General features: G+C 43.9%; 1 long non-coding RNA gene across 1 annotated transcript in view; it reads left to right on the plus strand.

Moving 5' to 3' along the window:
* LOC137772031 (uncharacterized) overlaps window positions 1-19101 on the plus strand; it is a 38728-nt gene extending 19627 nt beyond the window's left edge. The window contains exon 3 of the long non-coding RNA XR_011075449.1: window positions 19024-19101. This is a non-coding gene — a long non-coding RNA (uncharacterized lncRNA). The remainder of the gene's footprint in view (window positions 1-19023) is intronic.
* The last annotated feature ends 419 nt before the right edge of the window (window positions 19102-19520 follow it).

The following is a 19520-nucleotide window of genomic DNA, read 5'->3' on the forward strand; positions in this document are numbered from 1 at the left end:
AATTCTTTTTTATGTTTTTTTAAAAAAATTATTTATTTATTTATTTATGTCTGCGTTGGGTCTTCATCGCTGCTCGTGGGCTTTCTGTAGTTGCATTGAGCAGGGGCTACTCTTTGTTGCGGTGCGTGGGCTTCTCATTGTGGTGGCTTCTCTTGTTGCAGAGCACAGGCTCTAGGCACGTGGGCTTCAGTAGTTGTGGTATGCGGGCTCAGTAGTTGTGGCGCACAGGCTTAGTTGCTCCGCAGCATGTGGGATCTTCCCGGACCAGGGCACGAACCCGTGTCCCCTGCATTGGCAGGTGGATTCTTAACCACTGCGCCACCAGAGAAGTCCCTCATTGTTTTTTATGGTTGGGTGTATATATATATATATTTTACATCTTATTTATCCACTTACCTATCAATTGGCACTTAAGTTGCTTCCATTATGTTGGCTATTGCAAATAATGCTGCAGTGAACATAAGGGTGCATATATCTTTTCAAATTAGTGTTTTTGGTTTCTTTGAAAAAATACCCAGAAATGGAATTGCTGGATTGTATGGTAGTTCTATTTTTAATTTTTTGAGGTAATGTCATACTGTTTTTCATAGGGCTGCACCAATTTATATTCCTACCACCAGTGTACAAGTGTTCCCTTTCCTCAATATCCTCACCAACACTTATTATTTGTTGTCTTTTTGACAATAGCCATTCTGACAAGTGTGAAGTGATATCTCATGGTTTTGATTTTCATTTCCCTGATGATTAGAGATGTTTAGCATCTTTACATGTGTCTGTTGGCCATTTGTATGTCTTCTCTGGGGAAATGTTCAGGTCCTCTGCCTATTTTTTTTTAAATTAAATTAAATTAATTAATTAATTAATTTTTTTCTGCGTTGGGTCTTCGTTGCTGTGCACGGGCTTTCTCTAGTTGAGGCGAGCGGGGGCTACTCTTCATTGCGGTGCACGGGCTTCTCATTGCAGTGGCTTCTCTTGTTGCAGAGCACAGGCTCTAGGCATGTGAGCTTCAGTAATTGTGGCACATGGGCTCAGTAGTTGTGGCTCACGGTCTTAGTTGCTCCACGGCATGTGAGATTTTCTCGGACCAGGGCTTAAACCCGTGTCCCCTGCATTGGCAGCCGTATTGTTAACCACTGTGCCACCAGCGAGTCCCTCTGCCCATTTTTTAATTTTTTTTTTTTTAATATGTTGAGCTGCAGGAATTCTTTGTATATTTTGGATATTAACCCCTTATAGGATATATCATTTGCAAATATCTTTTCCCATTCAAGAGTCTGTCTTTTTATTTTTAAAATTTATTTATTTTTTGGCTGTGCCATGTGGTTCTTGGGATCTTAGTTCCCCGACCAGGGATTGAGCCCAGGCCCACAGCTGTGAAAGCACAGAGTCCTAACCACTGGACTGGCAGGGAATTCCCTCTGTCTTTTCATTTTGTTGGTAGTTTCCGTCACTGTGCACAAGCTTTTTAGTTTGATGTAGTCTCATTTGTTTGTTTTTGCTCTTGTTTCCCTTGCCAGAGGAGATATATCCAAAAAAATATTGCTATGGTTTATATCAAACAATGTATCGGCTATGTTTTCTTCTCAGAGTTTTGTAAAATTTCAGTTCTTACATTTAAGTCTTTAGTTCATTCTGAATTTATATTTGTGCATTGTGTGAGAGAGTAGTCCAGTTTGATACTTTTCTTTTCTTTTTTACGATTTATTTATTTATTTTTGGCTGTGCCGGGTCTTAGTTGCAGCATGCATGTGGGATATAGTTCCCCGACCAGGGATCAAACCTGGGCCCCCTGCATTGGGAGCGCTGAGTCTTACCCACTGGTCCACCAGGGAAGTCCCTAGTTTGATACTTTTGCATGTAGCTGTGCAGTTTTCCCAGCACCACTTATTGAAGACACTGTCTTTCCCCCATTGTATATTCTTGTTGTAGATTAATTGCCCATATAAGTGTGGGTTTACCTCTGGGCTGTCTATTCTGTTCCATTGATCTATGTGTCTGTTTTTGTGCCAGTACCATACTGTTTTGATGACTGTAGCTTTGCAGTATAGTTTGAAACCAGGGAGAGTGATACCTCCAGCTTTGTTCCTCTTTCTCAAGATTGTTTTGGCTCTTTGGGGTCTTTTGTGTTTCCATACAAATTTTGGAATTATTTGTTCTAGTTCTGTGAAAAATGCCATTGGTATTTCGATAGGGATTGCATTAAATCTGTAGATTGCCTTAGGGAGTATGGTCATCTTAATAATATTAATTCTTCCAATCCATGAGCATGGTATATCTTTCCATTTGTTTGTGTCATCTTTGATTTCTTTCATCAATGTCTTATAGTTTTCCAAGTATAGATCTTTCACCTCCATGGTTAGATTTATTCCTAGGTATTTTATTCTTTTTGATGCAATTGTAAATGGGATTGTTTTATTAATTTCTCTTCCTTGTATTCTGTTGTTAGTGTAAAGAAATGTAACGGATTTCTGTATATTAATTTTGTATCCTGCTATTTTACTGAATTCACTTATTAGTTCTAATAGTTTTTTGGTGGTGTCTAGCATTTTCTGTATATAGTATTATGTCATCTGCAAACGGTGACAGTTTCCTTATTGATTTTCTGTCTGGAGAATCTGTCCATTGATGTAAGTGGGGTGTTTAAGTCTCCTACTATTATTGTGTTAGTGTCAAAATTTCCCTTTATTCTTGTTGATATTTGCTCTATGTATATGTGCCTCCTATGTTGGGCACATATATATTTACAATGGTTATGTCTTCTTCCTGGATCTTTCCCTTTATCATAATGTAATGTCCTTCTTTGTCTCTTGTTACAGTCTTTGTTTTGTTTTGTTTTCAATATTTATTTATTTATTTGGTTGCGCCAGGTCTTAGTTGCGGCATGTGGGCTCCTTTAGTTGCAGCAGGCAGGCTCCTTAGTTGCGGCTTGAGGGTTGCTTAGTTGCAGCTCACCTGCTCCTTAGTTGTGGCACCAGTCTTTGTTTTAAAGTCTATTTTGTCTGATATAAGTATTACTACCCTAGCTTGTTTTTTAAGATGAATTTATTTATTTTATTTATATATTTTTGGTTGTGTTGGGTCTTCGTTGCTGCATGCGGGGTTTCTCTAGTTGCAGTGAGTGGGGGCTACTCTTCATTGCGGTGCACGGGCTTCTCATTACAGTGGCTTCTCTTGTTGTGGAAAATGGTCTCTAGGCATGTGGGCTTCAGTAGTTGTGGCATGCAGGCTCAGTAGTTGTGGCTCATGGGCTCTAGAGCACAGGCTCAGTAGTTGTGGCGTATGGACTTAGTTGCTCTGCGGCATGTGGGATCTTCCCAGACCAGGGCTCGAACCTGTGTCCCCTGCATTGGCAGGCAGATTCTCAACCACTGCACCACCAGGGAAGCCCCAACCCTAGCTTTTGCTTTTTTGTTTGTTTCCATTTGCATGGAATACCTTTACCCAATCATCTCACTTTCTGTCTGTGTCTTTAGATCCAAAGTGAGTTTCTTGTAGGCAGTATGTTTACGGGTCTTGTGTTTTTATCCAATTAGCCACTCTATATCTGTTGATTGGAGCATATAGTGTATTTACATTTAAAGTAATTATTGATAGGTATGTACTTATTGACATTTTGTTAATTGTTTTCTGATTTTTTTTGTGGTTCTTTTTTTTTTTTCCCCTTTCTTCTTGTTTTGCTTTCTTCCCTTCTGATTTGATGACTATCTTTTAGTGTTATGTTTGGATTCCGGTCTCTTTTTTGTGTATCTATTATAGGTTTTTGATTTGTGGTTACCATGAGGTTCATATATAACAACTTATAAATATACGTGATTATTTTAAGTTGTTAATCTAAGTTTGAACACATTCTAACAACCCTACATTTTTACACCCCCCCATGTTTAATGTTTTTGACATCATATTTTACATCATTTTGTTTTGTGTATCCTTTAATTACTTATTGTGGATATAGGTGATTTTACTACTTTTGTCTTTTAACTACTAGCCTTGTAAGTGGTTGATCTACTACCTTTACTGTATAATTACCATTACCAATGAGATTTTTCCTTTTGTAATTTTCATAATTCTGGTTGTGATCTATTCTTTTCTGCTTAGAGAAGTCCATTTTATATTTCTTGTAAAGCCAGTTTAGTGCTATTTAACTCTTTTAGCTTTTGCTTGTCTGTAAAACTCTTTATCTCTTATGCAAATCTGAATGATAGCCTTGCCAGGTAGTGTATTCTTTGCTGTAGTTTTTATCCTTCATCACTTTGAATATGTCAGGTAGCTCCCTTCTGACCTGCAAAGTTTCTGCTGAAAAGTCAGCTGATAGCTTTATGGGAGTTCCTTTGTATGTAACTAGTTGCTTTTCTCTTGCTGCTTTTAAGATTCTTTCTTTATCTTTAATTTTTGCCATTTTAATTATAACGTGTCTTGGTGTGAACCTGTTTGGGTTCATCTTGTTTGGGACTCTCTGTGCTTCCGGGACCTGTTTTCTTCCCTAGGTTAGGAAAATTTTCAGCTATTATTTCTTCAAATAAGTTCTCTGCCCTCTTTCTCTCTTTCTTCTCCTTTCGGGACCCATAAATGCAAATGTTGGTACACTTGATGTTGTCTCAGAGGTCTTTTTTTTTTTTAAAGATTTTTTGATGTGGACCATTTTTAAAAGTCTTTATTGAATTGGTTACAATATTGCTTCTGTTTTATGTTTTGGTTTTTTGGCCCCAAGCCATGTGGGATCTTAGCTCCCTGACCAGGGATCAAACCCGCACCCGCTGCATTGGAAGGCAAAGTCTTAACCACTGGACCACCAGGGAAATCCCCTCAGAGGTCTCTTAAACTATCCTCATTTTTAAAAGTTCTTTTTTTGGGACTTCCCTTGTGGTGCAGTGGTTAAGAATCCGCCTGCAAATGCAGGGAACACGGGTTTGAGCCCTGGTCTGGGAAGATCCCACATGCCGCAGAGCACCTAAGCCTGTGTGCCACAACTACTGAGCCTGTGCTCTAGAGCCTGCAAGCCACAACTACTGAGCCCATATGCCACAACTACTGAGCCCATGTGCTGCAACTACTGAAGCCCGCACGCTCTAGGGCCCACCTACCACAACTACTGAGACTGCATGCTGCAACTACTGAAGTCTGTGCACCTAGAGCCTGTGCTCCGCAACAAGAGAAGCCACCGCAATGAGAAGCCCGCGCACGCAACGAAGAGTAGCCCCTGCTCACCACAGCTAGAGAAAAGCCCACGTGCAGCAACGAAGACCCAACGCAGCCAAAAAAAAAAAATTCTTTTTTCTGTTCAGCTTGGGTGACTTTTACTACTCTTCCAGTTTGCTGATCCATCTCTCTGTATCATCTAATCTACTATTGATTTTTTTTCTAGTGTATTTTTTATTCAGTTATTGTATTCTTCAGCTTTGTTTGTTTCTTCTTTATATTTTCTCTTTGTTAAACTTCTCATTGTGTTCATCCATTCTTCTCCTGAGTTCATTGAGCATCTTTATGATGATTACGTTGAATTCTTTATCTACCCAGATTACTTATCTCCATTTCACTTAGTTCTTCTTCTAGAATTTTGTCTTGTTCCTTAGTTTGGAACATATTCCTCTGTCTCCTCATTTTGCCTAATTCTTTGTGTTTATTTCTATGTATTAGGTAGGTTGGTTACATTTCCCAATCTTGGAGAAGTGGCCTTATGTAGAAGACGTCTTATGAGCCCCAGCAGCACACTCCCCTCTTATCACCAGAGCTATATGTTCTAGGGGTGCCCCCTATGTGGGCTGTGCTGGCCCACTGGTGGGAGGGGATGGGTCCTTGTGTGACTGGCTGCATGGCCCGGGGGGTGTGGGGCTGGTGCCGGCCTGCTGACTGGGGAGCCAGCACCTGGTGGGGCAGGCCGTGTGGCCCAGGGGTCCCAGGACTGGTGCTGGTGAGTGGGTAAGTTCACAGCTAATAAGCTAGAGGCAGTACTCCAAAAAGTTACTTGCCAGAACCAGTGTCCTCATGGTAGAAAAAGCTCCCAAAATTGGTTGTGGCCAGCATCTGTGCCCCAGGGAGTCCCAGTTGCCTCCTGCCTCTCCAGGAGGCTCTCCAAGGTCAGCAAGTGGATCTGACCCAGGATCCTTTAAAATTACTGCCTCTACTCTGGGACTTGAAGCATGTGACATTTTGCATGTGCCTTTTGAGAGCAGAGCCTCTGTTTCCTACAGCCCTCTGGCTCTCTGTACACAAGCCCTGCTGGCCTTCAAGGCCAGATGTTCTGGGGGCTCATCTTCCTGGTGCAGGACCCCTGAGCTGGGAGCCTAATGTGTGGCTTGGACCTTTCACTCCTTAGGGAGAACCTCTGCAGTTGTGATGATCCTCCCGTTTGTAGGTCACCTCCCTGGGGGTGTGGGTCTTGACTATACTGTGTCTCCATTTCTCCTACCCATCTCATTGTAGTTCCTTCCTTATATCTTTAGTGGTGGAAAATCTTTTCTGCTGATCTTCAGATCATTCTCATAGATAGTTGCTCAGTAAATGGTTGTGTGCTTGTGGGAGGAAGTGAGTTCAAGCTTTTCCGAGTTCACCATCCACACCTCCTACCTCAAGGAACTAAATTTAGTTAACAACCTGTATTATCTCAGGAGATTTCTCCTTAGAATCTCCTGAGAGGAATGCAGTCCAACCAACAATTTTTTTTTTTAAATATTTATTTATTTATTTATTTATTTTTGGCCGTGTTGGCTCTTCATTGCTGAGCGGGCTTTGTCTAGTTGCAGCGAGCTGGGGCTACTCTTCGTTGCAGTGCGTGGGCTTCTCATTGTGGTGGCTTCTCTTGTTGCAGAGCACGGGCTCTAGGCACGCGGGCTTCAGTAGTTGTGGCTCGCAGGCTCAGTAGTTGTGGCACACAGGCTTAGTTGCTCCGCGGCATGTGGGATCTTCCCGGACCAGGGCTCGAACCCGTGTCCCCTGCATTGGCAGGCGGATTCTTAACCACTGCGTCACCAGGGAAGTCCCCCCAACCAACACTTTGATTTCAGCTTTTATGAGACTCTGAGGAGAGAACCCAGTTGAGCCATGTTGTACCTGTACTTCTGACCTACAGAACTATGTGATAATCAGTGGGTATTGTTTCAAGCAACTTAGTTTGTAGTAATTTGTCTGGCAGCAATATTAATAGAAAATGAATATGCTGTACTACAATTATTTACATTATATTCTTTTTTTTTAAAGATTTATTGACTGATTGATTGATTGATTGATTGCTGTGTTGGGTCTTCATTTCTGTGCTAGGGCTTTCTCTAGTTGCGGCAAGCAGGAGCCACTCTTCATCACGGTGCGCGGGCCTCTCACTATCGTGGCCTCTCTTGTTGCGGAGCACAGGCTCCAGACACGCAGGCTCAGTAGTTGTGGCTCATGGGCCTAGTTGCTCGGCAGCATGTGGGATCTTCCCAGACCAGGGCTCAAACCCATGTCCCTTGCATTAGCAGGCAGACTCTCAACTGCTGCGCCACCAGGGAAGCCCCAACATTATATTCTTTTAAAAAATTTATTTCATTTATTTATTTTTGGCTGTGTTGGGTCTTCGTTGCCACGCGGGCTTTCTCAAGTTGCAGCGAGCGGGGGCTACTCTTCATTGTGGTGCGCGGGCTTCTCACTGCGATGGCTTCTCTTGTTGCGGAGCACAGGCTCTAGGTGCACGGGCTTCAGTAGCTGTGGCACGTGGGCTCAGTAGTTGTGGTGCATGGGCTTAGTTTTCCGCGGCATGTGGGATCTTCCCAGACCAGGGATCGAACCCGTGTCCCCTGCATTGGCAGGCGGATTCTTAACCACTGTGCCACCAGGGAAGTCCCAATTCACGTTATATTCTAAGCCATTGATCCCCACCACTTTATCACTATTGGTCAGTCCCTCAGGCCTTTATTTCCTTTCTTTTCCAGTTTAGACTCTCCAGTCTGTCATTATAATTATTTCCTTATAAGCACCCTCATGTCTCTTGTTCTTTCCCTTTATTGCAGTGCTGCTCAAACTTGACTGGGCGTAGCATAAGCCTCACCTGAAGGGCTTGTTAAAACACAGATTGCTGGGCCCTACCTGCTGAGTTTCTGATTCAGAACATATGGAATGAGGCCTGAGACTACATTTCTTACCAGTTTTCAGTGATTCTGATGCTGCTGGTCTGGAGACCACACAATGAGAACCACTGCTTTGCTACAATCACCCTGATTCAACTCCGCTCTGTCTTTTCTGCACCTGCAACCAAGTAGCTGGATGTTGCTCAAGAGAAATCACCAACTGGGCTCACTGCTTTTGTTTAAATTTGTGATTACAGACTCCAAATGGGCCCTCAACAACTGCCTAGCTGTCCTCTCACATTTCCCTAGTAAGGTCTCTAACTTTTCTCTCTTCTCAAACCTCCAATATCCTGCTCACCCTTAGTTTCAGCAGATAACCTCACCTCCCACACTTCATTCAGGAAGCTGAAGCCAGGAGATGGGAACTCCCTCATCTTCCCACCTACGTACGAGGCTCTAACTCTGCTGGAGGCTGCTCCTTCTTCCCTCCCATCACCAGCCAACCTCTCCTCCTACACTCTGCATCCCACTGCTCTCACCTCTCCAAGAACTCTGCTTCTTTAATCCCCTCCTTTCTCCTATGCTACTGATTGTGTCAATCTGGTTATGCCTTGTATCCCCATTTTTAACGCTCCCTTGATCCTGTTTGCTCTCCCAGCCACCATCCCATTTCTCCACTCCCATTCACAGCAAAAATTCTTGAGAAGGTTGTCGACTTACTGTGTTTCTACCTCCTCACTTCCCATTCCCTCTTTTAAAAGATGCGTGGGAGGTATATTTGTTTATTGACTAAATATTACATTGAATACTTTGTATGTGTTGAGCGTTGTTCTGTGGTCCCCACTATCATGAGTTGGTGGACAAACCCCAAAATATGGTATTTAGAGCGAGTGACAAGTGCTACGCAGAAAACAGAAGAAAGTGGTGGTTTTCATGATTCATAGGGCATTCAAGAAATATATATTGAGCACCTACAATGCACCAGGAATAGTTTTAGGCCCTGAGAATGCATCAGTGAAAAAGCAAAGGTTTCTGTCCATATGGAGTTTACATTGTACTGGAGAATATAGAAAATAAACAATGATAACAAAAAGTTAAAAGTATATATTCATGTTATGTGATATAAGGAAAAGTAAAGCAGAGAGAGTTAGGGAGTGTCTGCAGGGGGACTGTAATTTTAAGTAACGTGGTCAGATAAGGCCCCACTGAGAAGGTGACTTGAGGAAAGACCTGAGGAAGCTAGAGGAGTTAGCTGGGCAAATACCTGGGTGAAGAAAGGGCAGGAGCAAAGGCCTCAGGGCATGAACATGCCTGGTTGGTTAGTGTAACTGCAAGAAACTGCAAGGAATGACGAGGAGGAGTTGGCCTGGAGCTAGCGGAGCAAAGGGAATGACCGAGAGTCATAGAGGAGCCAGACTGTGAAGGGCAGAGTTTGGTAAACTTCTCTGTGAAGTGCCAGATAGTAAATATTTTAAGCTTTGCAGGCCACACATGGTCTGTCACATATTCTTCCTTTAAATTTTTTTTTAAATTTATTTTTATTTTAATTTATTTTTTGGCTGTGTTGGGTCTCTGTTGCTGCACGCGGGCTTCCTCTAGTTGCGGCGAGTGGGGGCTACTCTTCATTGCGGTGCGCGGGCTTCTCATTGCGGTGGCTTCTCTTGTTGCGGAGCACGGGCTCTAGGTGCGCAGGCTTCAGTAGTTGTAGCACTCGGGCTCAGTAGCTGTGGCTCGCGGGCTCCAGAGCGCAGGCTCAGTAGTTGTGGCACACGGGCTTAGTTGCTCCACAGCATGTGGGATCTTCCCGGACCAGGGCACGACCCCGTGTCCCCTGCATTGGCAGGCGGATTCTCAACCACTGCGCCAACAGGGAAGCCCCCCTTTAAAATTTTTAAACAACTTTTAAAAAGTGTAGTAATCTTCTTTCCTGTACAGTACAAGGGTCTGGCCCTCTGGCCTTAGTTTGCCACCCTCTGAGACCTTGTAGGCCATTGTAAAGATTTTGCTTTTACCCTGAGTGAGATGAGAGGCACTGGAGGATTCTGAGCAGAGGAGTGACAGGACCTCGTTTAGATTTTAAAGGATCTCTCCCACTGCTGTGTGGAGAACAGACTGAAGGGGCGGGGAGGGGAGTTGTGTGAAGGAGGAAGCAGGGACACTAGAGTTTATGTTATATGTGGGGCAAAATAAACCACCCCATAACTTAGAGGCTGAAACAACAAACTTTTATTGTTACTCATGGTGCTGTGGGTCAGGAATTCGGACAAAGCACAGCAGGGCTAGCAATTTCAGGGGGCCTGGAATGTCCCATATGGCTCCTTCGCTCACATGTGTTCACACACAGTCGGGGTCTGGCTGCAACAGCAGCACTGGGGTCACAGTTCTGACGGTTTAGTTCTTGCTGTTGGCTGGATTCCTTGGTTCACCTCCATATGGTCTTATAGCTTCTCCCTCTTCAGGTGACCTCTCTAACAGGGTAGCCAGACTTCTTTTTTTTTTTTTTCCTTGGCCATGCCGTGTGGCTTGCGGGATCTTAGTTCCCCGACCAGGGATCGAACCCGCGCCCCCTGCAGTGGAAGCGCAGAGTCTTAACCACTGGACCGCCAGGGAAGTCCCAAAGCCAGACTTCTTACATGACAGTGCAGGGCTTCCAGAAGTGTAAAATTAAAAGCTGGCACACCTTCTAAAGACTTAGGCTCAGCACTGGCAAGCATCAGTTCTGCCACATTCTCTTATTTAAAGCAGGTACAGGGCCACCTTGGTTTTGAGGGGAGGAACCATTCAAGGACATGAATACAGGAGCTGTAGTTCACTGGGGGCACCAAAGTGATAGTCCAGCACCACTGAAAGCTATTTTAATAATTGAGGCAAGATGTGATGGTGGTTTGGACCAAGGTGTTAGCAATGGAGATGGTAAGAATTCACTGGTTTCTGGATATGTTTTGAAGGTAGAGTTGAGAGGATTTGCTGATGGCATTTTATGCAGGTGTGAGACAGAGAGTCCAGGGTAACTCTGAGGTTTTCAGGTTGAGCACCTGGAAGAATGCCATTTACTGAGAAGCAAAAGACTGGGGGAGGGGCAGGGTTAGGGGGGCTGTCAGGAGTTCCAGCTTGGAATTTTAAATTTGAGATTTCTATTGTGGATACTCAAGTGAGATATGAAGGAACAGTTGAATATGCAGGTTTGGAGAGGTCTGTTGTAGATATATAATTTTCAAGTTGTCAGTGTATAGATGGTATTTTAAGACCATGAGACAGGATGATATCACCAAGGCAGATTAAAAGCAAGAAAGGGAAATTTCCAGGAGGCAGAAACCAAAAAGGAGCCCAAAGCTAGTATGATGAGCAGAATTAGAAGCTGGGACAAGGTAGGTCTCAGGCACTAAGGATGGGATTTAATGTTGTTACAGCAACAGGAGATGAGGCTTTGGACTTGGTAAGACTTGGAGCTGGAATGAAGGTCCCATCATAAAGTATGAAAGGGTCCACTAAAAGTCTAGCAGGGTGAATAAAAATCCGTACTCCATGGAGAAATTTCAGAACAGTGTGGACAAGGAGGTCTTCCTAAAACCTTTCAGAGAGAAAGAACTGTTTTCTACAAAGCCTCAGAGATCAGAAGGCATCTGAATTCTCACCTTTCTTATGGAAAGCTAGGAGGCAATGGAAAAATGCCTTCAAAATACTGAGAAAAAATAATTTTCAACTTAGAATTCAAACCCTACCAAGCTATCAAGTATTTTCAGACATGCAAAATCTCAAAAAATGTTACTTCCAATGCAATTTTGGGACACAACAGGAGAATTTGCTCCAGTAAAGCAAGGAGTTAAACCAAAAGGAAGAAAGAATGGGAACTAGAGGACCAGGTCTTCATCATGAGAGAGAGGTGAAGGAAATCCCCAAAATGATGGTGACTGGGGAATCCAAGATGATGATGATCCTGCTAGCTTAGAGGACAACCAGCTTCCGCTGGAACAAGTCAGAAGGCTCCAGAGGAGATTTCAAGGAGATGGGATAGATAGCGTGCCTAAAGGGAAGAAGTATACTTGAGAGGAGATATACACAGCTGATGGAACATTTGAAGATGCATTAGGATAAGGACATAGAAAACTAAGCAAACAAAAATCTAGACTTAAAAAAAATTTTTTTTAATTAGTTAATTTATTTTTGGCTGTGCTGGGTCTTTGTTGCTGCGCGCAGGCTTGCTCTAGTTGTGGCGAGTGGGGGCTACTCTTCCTTGTGGTGCGTGGGCTTCACATTGCGATGGCTTCTCTTTGTTGCAGAGTACAGGCTCTAGGCGCACGGGCTTCAGTAGTTGCAGCACGTGGGCTCAGTAGTTGTGGCTCTCAGGATCTAGAGAGCAGGCTCAGTAGTTGTGGCGCACGGGCTTAGTTGCTCCACGGCATGTGGGATCTTCCCGGGCCAGGGCTCGAACCTGTGTCCCCTGCATTGGTAGGTGGATCCTGAACCACTGCACCACCAGGGAAGCCCTAGACTAATTTTTTTTTTTTTTTAGACTTATTTTTAAAAAGGGAAAACAAAACTAAAACTAAAAGTTGCCAATTGATTGTAATATGCGTCATGATTTCAGAGATGTTAAAATGTGAACAAATGTACATGTTAGAATCAAAACCCAGTTGTTCATTAGGAAGAGCCTGTGAGTGGTAAGAATTTCTTAATTTTTATATGCTGAGATTCACCTCCCCTAATACTCTTGAATAATAATTTGGCAGAGTCTAATTTCTTTCATTCCTAAGGCTTTTCCTTCAATTCTGGAAAAAACATACCCAGTACTTTTCAAATATTGCTTTCTCTGCCATTTCTTTCATTTCTCTGGAACTCCTATTATATAAATATTTAAACCTTTTAATCTGTTCTCCATATTTTAACTACTGTTTCTTTCTGTTTATCTCATGTTATATTGTGAGTGAGTTCCTGAGTTCTCTCTTCCAATTCTCTAATTCACTCTCCAAGTGTGTTCAATCTAGAGTTTCTCTCGTTATGGCCTTTTTTTATTTTTTATTTTTGGCCACCTTGTGTGGCTTGCGGGATCTTAGTTCCTTGACCAGGGATTGAAACTGGCCCTCCGCAGTGAAAGCGTGAAGTCCTAACCACTGGACCTCCAGGGATTCCCTGTTACGGCCTTTTAGATTTCAATTAGGGTATTTTTCATTTCAAGGATTTCTAATTGGTTATGGTTCATATTGTTTCATTTCAGTCTATTTTTGCTTAATAATTTCCTTTTGAAATGGAAGGTGTGCATTCATCTCTGAACATTTTCAACATCCTATTTTAAAGTCTTCCTATACTCTTTTACAAATTTCCAGTGGAAATTTGAGAAAATTTCTGATCTGCTGGTTAATTTCAAAGGCCATCTTTCTCACCAAGTAGCTTCATTCATATGTTTTGGAATTATGGTTCGAGTGAGAAAAGATTTGTTTTTGTTTGATTTCTCTCTCTTTCTGACTTTCCTCTCATCCCTTCTCAGGATGCCACCATCTGGCCCTCTGGACCTCAACCTAGAGCCAGGGCTGTGGATTATGATCCTCCAGCCCCAGATATTAGGGATATGGCATATCTAGTCAAGGGCCAGTAGACAACTTGACAATCCCTGGTAACAAGGTGTCCTCACCTCCCCAGGCTCTAATAAAGTCAGAGTTCCTAGATTGACAGCTGTTTTCTTCAACTTCTTTTCCCAAGCAGTGGAACCCACATCAGCCTCTGCTATCAAGCCGTGAGTTTCAGTCCCTCACATTGAGGGGAGCACTTTACCACCACAGGAGCTGAACGCCCACCCAGCTGCCAAAGTCCAGCTTCCAGACTTGGAGCCCACAAGCCTGAGACATGGGCCCCACTGATCTTACTGTGTTTCTATTTCATTTCTGGCTCATGGAGATATGTGAGGGTCCAGCTATATCTTTCTATTTATTTATTTATTTTTGGCTGTGTTGGGTCTTCGTTGCTTTCTCTAGTTACGTCAAGCGGGGGCTACTCTTCCTTGCGGTGCACAGGCTTCTCATTGCGGTGGCTTCTCTCGTTGCAGAGCACGGGCTCTAGGCGCACGGGCTCAGTAGCTGTGGCTCTCAGGCTCTAGAGCGCAGGCTCAGTAGTTGTGGCGCACAGGCTTAGTTGCTCCGCAGCATGTGGGATCTTCCCAGACCAGGGCTCGAACCCGTGTCCCCTGCATTGGTAGGCGGATTCGTAACCACTGCGCCACCAGGGAAGTCCCAGCTATATCTTTTTTAAAATTCATTTTTATAATTTTAAATGTCATGGCTGGCTATGTGTTTGAAGTAAAGGGGTTTTGGGAGATAAAAACTCACTTCCTTGTGTTGACCTCAATCTCCTCACACCTGCTTTCTGCCCCCCACCCCTCTACTGAAACCACTAAGTCAAAGCCACTGATGTGGGGCTTCCCTGGTGGCGCAGTGGTTGGGAATCTGCCTGCCCATGAAGGGGACACGGGTTCGAGCCCTGGTCTGGGAAGATCCCACATGCCGCGGAGCAGCTGGGCCCGTGAGCCACGATTACTGAGCCTGCGCGTCTGGAGCCTGTGCTCCGCAATAAGGGAGGCCGCGATAATGAGAGGCCCGCGCACTGTGATGAAGAGTGGCCCCCGCTTGCTACAACTAGAGAAAGCCCTTGCACAGAAACGAAGACCCAACACAGCCATAAAAAAAAAATTAATTAATTAATTTAAAAAAAAAAGCCACTGATGCTGTTCAAGTTGCCAAATCCAATGCATGTTTCTCTCTCCTAATCGTACTTGACTATTTGGCAGCTTTTGTCATAACTTCTCCGTTCTTAAAACATCGCTCTCTGTTTGGCTACCCAACAGTCTCATGATTCTCATTCTCTTTGTCATTTGCAGCTCAGTAGATCAGCTATTTTAAGATATTCCTTTGTCTTCTGCCATTTATTGTTGCTCATGATGGCCTGCTAAAGCCTGTTCATCTTTTGTAGGTAGTCTGTCTTTTTCCATAGGTTGCTTTTAAGATTTTCGTTTCTTATATCTGATGTTCTCCAGTTTTACCATGATGTCTAGGTAGGCATTTATTTGTATTTTGCTCAACATTTTGTGACCCGCACCTGATGGATAATGTGAATTCAGGTCCCACATTGGTGCAGAACAGGCTTGGGGTTCTAATTTATCATTGGTGATTCCTTTTCTGCCTGTCGCCCAGGCCAATGGCAGACTTTATTGCTCCTTCCCCAGGCTGGTAAGCAGAGTTTTTCTATCCTCCTGTGGGGAGTAGATAGGATTTTTATTCTAATTCCAGGCCTTGTCAGGGCTCAAGGCCTCATCTTCTGCTGCCACAGCAACATTAAAATCCCATCCCTAATGCCTAAGACCTATCCTGTCTCAGCTTCGCATTCTGCTTACCATGCTAGCTTTGGGTTCCCTTTTGATTTCTGGCACCTGGGAATTTCCCTTTGTGGTTTTCAATCTCAGATACATCTTAAGAAAAAATTATCCAGCATTTTCTTTGTGTGAGCAGTGAGTCCTGCTTCAGTTGTGTCAGCTTGTCTTGGTTTCAAGACACTGTTTTGGAACTCAAAGCCAAAAATTTGACTCTTTCTCCTCACTGGGTTCGAGTCTTCTTTCCTGTGTCAATAAACCTCATCTACAAGATCTAGTACAACTAAGCTGGCGAAAATTGAGTTTCGGTCAATTGAAGCCAATGTTTAATACAGTGGGGTTTGGGAATTTCTGACCTTCAGGATAAAGTTCAAGTTCCCCAAATGTTCTTTTTTTTAAAATTGAAGTGTAGTTCATTTACAAAATTATATTAGTTTCAGGTGTACAGCATAGTGATTCAATATTTTTATAGATTGTTCCCCAAACATTCTGATCCTATATATGTTCCTAACTCTATTTCCTGTTATGCTCTCTTATACACTCAATGCTTTTTTTAAAATATAAATTTATTTTATTTATTTATTATTTTTGGCTACGGTGGGTCTTCATTGCTGCGCGCAGGCTTTCTCTAGTTGCGGCGAGCGGGGGCTACTCTTCCTTGCGGTGCACGGGCTTCTCATTGCAGTGGCTTCTCTTGTTGCGGAGCATGGGCTCTAGGCGCACGGGCTCAGTAGCTGTGGCTTGCGGGCTTCAGTAGTTGTGGCTTGCGGGCTCTAGAGCGCAGGCTCAGTAGTTGTGGCACACGGGCTTAGTTGCTCCGCGGCATGTGGGATCTTCCCGGACCAGGGCTCGAACCTGTGTCCCCTGCATTGGCAGGCAGATTCTTAACCACTGTGACACCAGGAAAGCCCACACCCAATGCTTTTGACACACCCAAGTACCTGTTATTCTCCATATGCCCCTGAGATTTCTCACATCCACGACCTTGCATATTACCCTTTACCCAGAATATTTTTGCCATCACTTCAGGACAAATCCAACCTGTCTTTCAAAGTCCAGCTCAACTGGTGCTCCTACAAAGACTGGCTAATCTTTCCAGCCTAAAGTTATCTGCGTTTCCTCTGGATTTCTGTCACTGAGGGAGGCAGCTATGGTATAAATGACTGAATCTGTGAATTGATATCAGGACCTGGTTCTGCTACTCCTTAGCTATCTCCTTTTACCTCTCTGAGCCTCAATTTTTCTTATATAAAACAGAGATAGAAATATCTACCCCATGGAGTTAAAATTTCTTTTGGCTCTTTTGATTTTGAGTGACAACAAAACCCAACCCAAACTGGCTTCTGACGAAACAGCATATATTGATTTATATAGGTGAAAAGTCTAGGGGCAGAGATGGCTTCAGGCATGGGTGAAGTCAAAGCTCAAATGATATAATCAAGACTCTGTATCTTTCCTTCTTTCAGTTCTGCTTTTCGCTCTGTCACCTTCAGGCTCAGGTTCAAAGAGTGGCAAGATGGTTGGCAGCATTCCCAGAACCCACAGTCTTCGTGCTTCAAGTCCAGCAGACAAACTTGAGAATCTCTTTCTCAGAAGTCCCAACTAGGGAATTCCCTGGAGGCCCAGTGGTTAGGACTCCACGCTTTCACTTTCACTGCCGAGGACCCGAGTTGGATCCCTGGTCGAGGGAATTAAGATCCTGCAAACTGTGCAGTGTGGCCAAAAAAAAAGAAAGAAAGAAGTACCAACTGGATTTTCATTGCTCTCAGTGGGTCATGTTCCCAGCCCTGAGGTGGTCACTATGGCCAGGAGAACTTGATGCTTGGGTTGGCTGCGGCCCAGGAGACTTGTTCTGCCTCAGACCCTGGGTGCAGCCCTGGCAGCAGCACACAGGATCAGAGTGGGTGGCTGGAGATTCTTCACTGAGAAGTTAGGGCACACTTACCAGAAGGGGGAAAGGATGCTGAATGAGAATAACGGCAGATGTCCATCACAAGTATGTCGAGGATCAAACGAGATAATATACGGAAACTGACCTCAGAAAGCCCCATTCAAATATAAATGATGATTATTCTTTGGTTATCTCTCTCTTGTGGCATGAAGCACTTTCTTCCTTTGATTACAGTCATCAAGTTCATGCTTTATCTCCCCTACTGCACCCTGAGCAGTTAGGGAGCAGGGTATGTGTCCTAGTCATCTCTGGGGCATTTCACCACTTCTAACTCAGCACCCAGAAAATAGGAAGTACTCAAAAATTGATTACGGAGTAACTGAATGAGCCTAAATTCCAAAGCATTCCCCAGAATTGTGCTAATCCCTAGGCCAAACTCTTGAAGGCCTGGGAGAACTTTACACTTTCATTGCAGTCATAGGTAAGTCAGCTCTAGCTTTTTTCGTAGTGGGTGGGGGTTAGCGTGAGAAATACTTTCAGGAAGGTGTGTCCTTGCATTGATTTGTTGACATGGCCAACCAAAGGCCATTCAGAGAAAAGAAAAGTCCTTCTGGTTTGTTTATATTTTGACTTATTTGATTTCTGGTTTATTTTTCTCTTCCTGCCCTCACTGTTAGCAGGGTGAGCTTCAGGAAAGTACAGACTGAATGAAAGAATTTCCCAAAGACACTGACCAGCAGAACAGGTTTGGGGTTCCCTCCTGCTTCTTGAGGCCTGAGCGTCCAGGAAGTTTTGAGTTTAATTAAGGGAACTGGGTATCAGATCTAGTTGAGCAGCTGGAAGACCAGCCCAGTGAATCTGTTCTGTGTCTCTGCAGTTGTATTCATTTCCTTAGATTTCCTATCTGAACACAGAGACTGGAGCTACTGGGGCCATACTGGAGTTTAGGAAACGAACTCTTAAAGAGAGAGGATGAAGGACCCAAATCACCTCTTGAAATAGTCTACAGCTGACTGCTGCTCCAAAGTTGGCCTGGACCTGCTTTTTTGGCTGATTTTGCAATAAAAACACTAACTCTTCAGCCACAAGTGTTAAGTAGGAAAGGCGATATGGCTTAACATATAAATATATGGAGGCTGTAGGGACCCACTGATTTTCAACCTGCCCTCTCTTTTGTGGTAGCAATAATCCTAATCCAGAAACCTGGGCCCTAACAGGGCAGAAACAACAGGGACAGTTTTTTAGAGAAGGAAAGTTACATGATTATAGGTATTGTGAACGTGGACATAAGCACTTGACTCAATTGCAGTCATTGTTGGAAACAGTGTTTTAGCTCCTGTATATCAAAGAAAATTGCTGATGGGCGGGGGAGTGGGAATGAGAATTGTCCAAGGGTACTGTTAGGAGGTGAGGAGTCATCAAAGGAAAATCTGATCTGGGCGGGTCAGCAGCACCCAGCCTCTGCTTGGTGGGCTTGAGAACACAGGCTGGGTGTTGCTTAAAAGGAACTCCCTGTTCTCTATCTTCACTTCCTGGACTGTCCAAGTCAGTGCAGATTCATTTCTGGAAGGATATCCCTTGACCTTACCTCCCCTTCGTGTCTCTGTCACTTCCCCAGTTGGCATTTTATCTCTGTTCCTGACACTGGCTTCCTCTTCGGGCCTCAGCAGTGTTCTCACAACTGTTTTGCGTAACACTCTTCTTGCCTGAACCTGCTGTTTGGTCTCCCTTCCCCACAGGTAGCCACAGGTGTTCTGCCCAGGCACCTGCAGCAGCACAGCCTTAGAGAAAGGGCCTGGACTTGGAAGCTACACAGAGGTGAGTTCTAATCCTAGTTCTGCCATTTATTAACAGGATGAACTTGAGCAAGTTATTTCATTTCTCTGAGGTTTCAGTGTCCTCATCTGTAAAATGGGGATAATTTTTCTTACTGGGTTTCTGTGAGGATTTGATAAGATAAAGGACCTAGGACAGTGAGCAGGTTGACCCTCTGTAACTAGCAGCTCTTGTTAAGAGTGAAGAGCGGGCTGGCGAGGACACATTATTCAAATGCCACCTTCCCACCTCGCCAGTGATAGCATCTGACCAACAGAATCAGGCGTTTACCCTAGCGGAAAACTCCTGCAGAGATGGAGCCTCCACTTCCTCATTTGTAATGTGCTGTAATATTTCACAGTCTGTTAGTCCGGAAATTGTTCTTACTATCTAGCCTAAGTTCCTCCTGCTACTGTGTGTC

Source organism: Eschrichtius robustus, chromosome 11 (genome assembly GCF_028021215.1).
Source record: "Eschrichtius robustus isolate mEscRob2 chromosome 11, mEscRob2.pri, whole genome shotgun sequence".
Lineage (NCBI taxonomy): Eukaryota > Metazoa > Chordata > Mammalia > Artiodactyla > Eschrichtiidae > Eschrichtius > Eschrichtius robustus.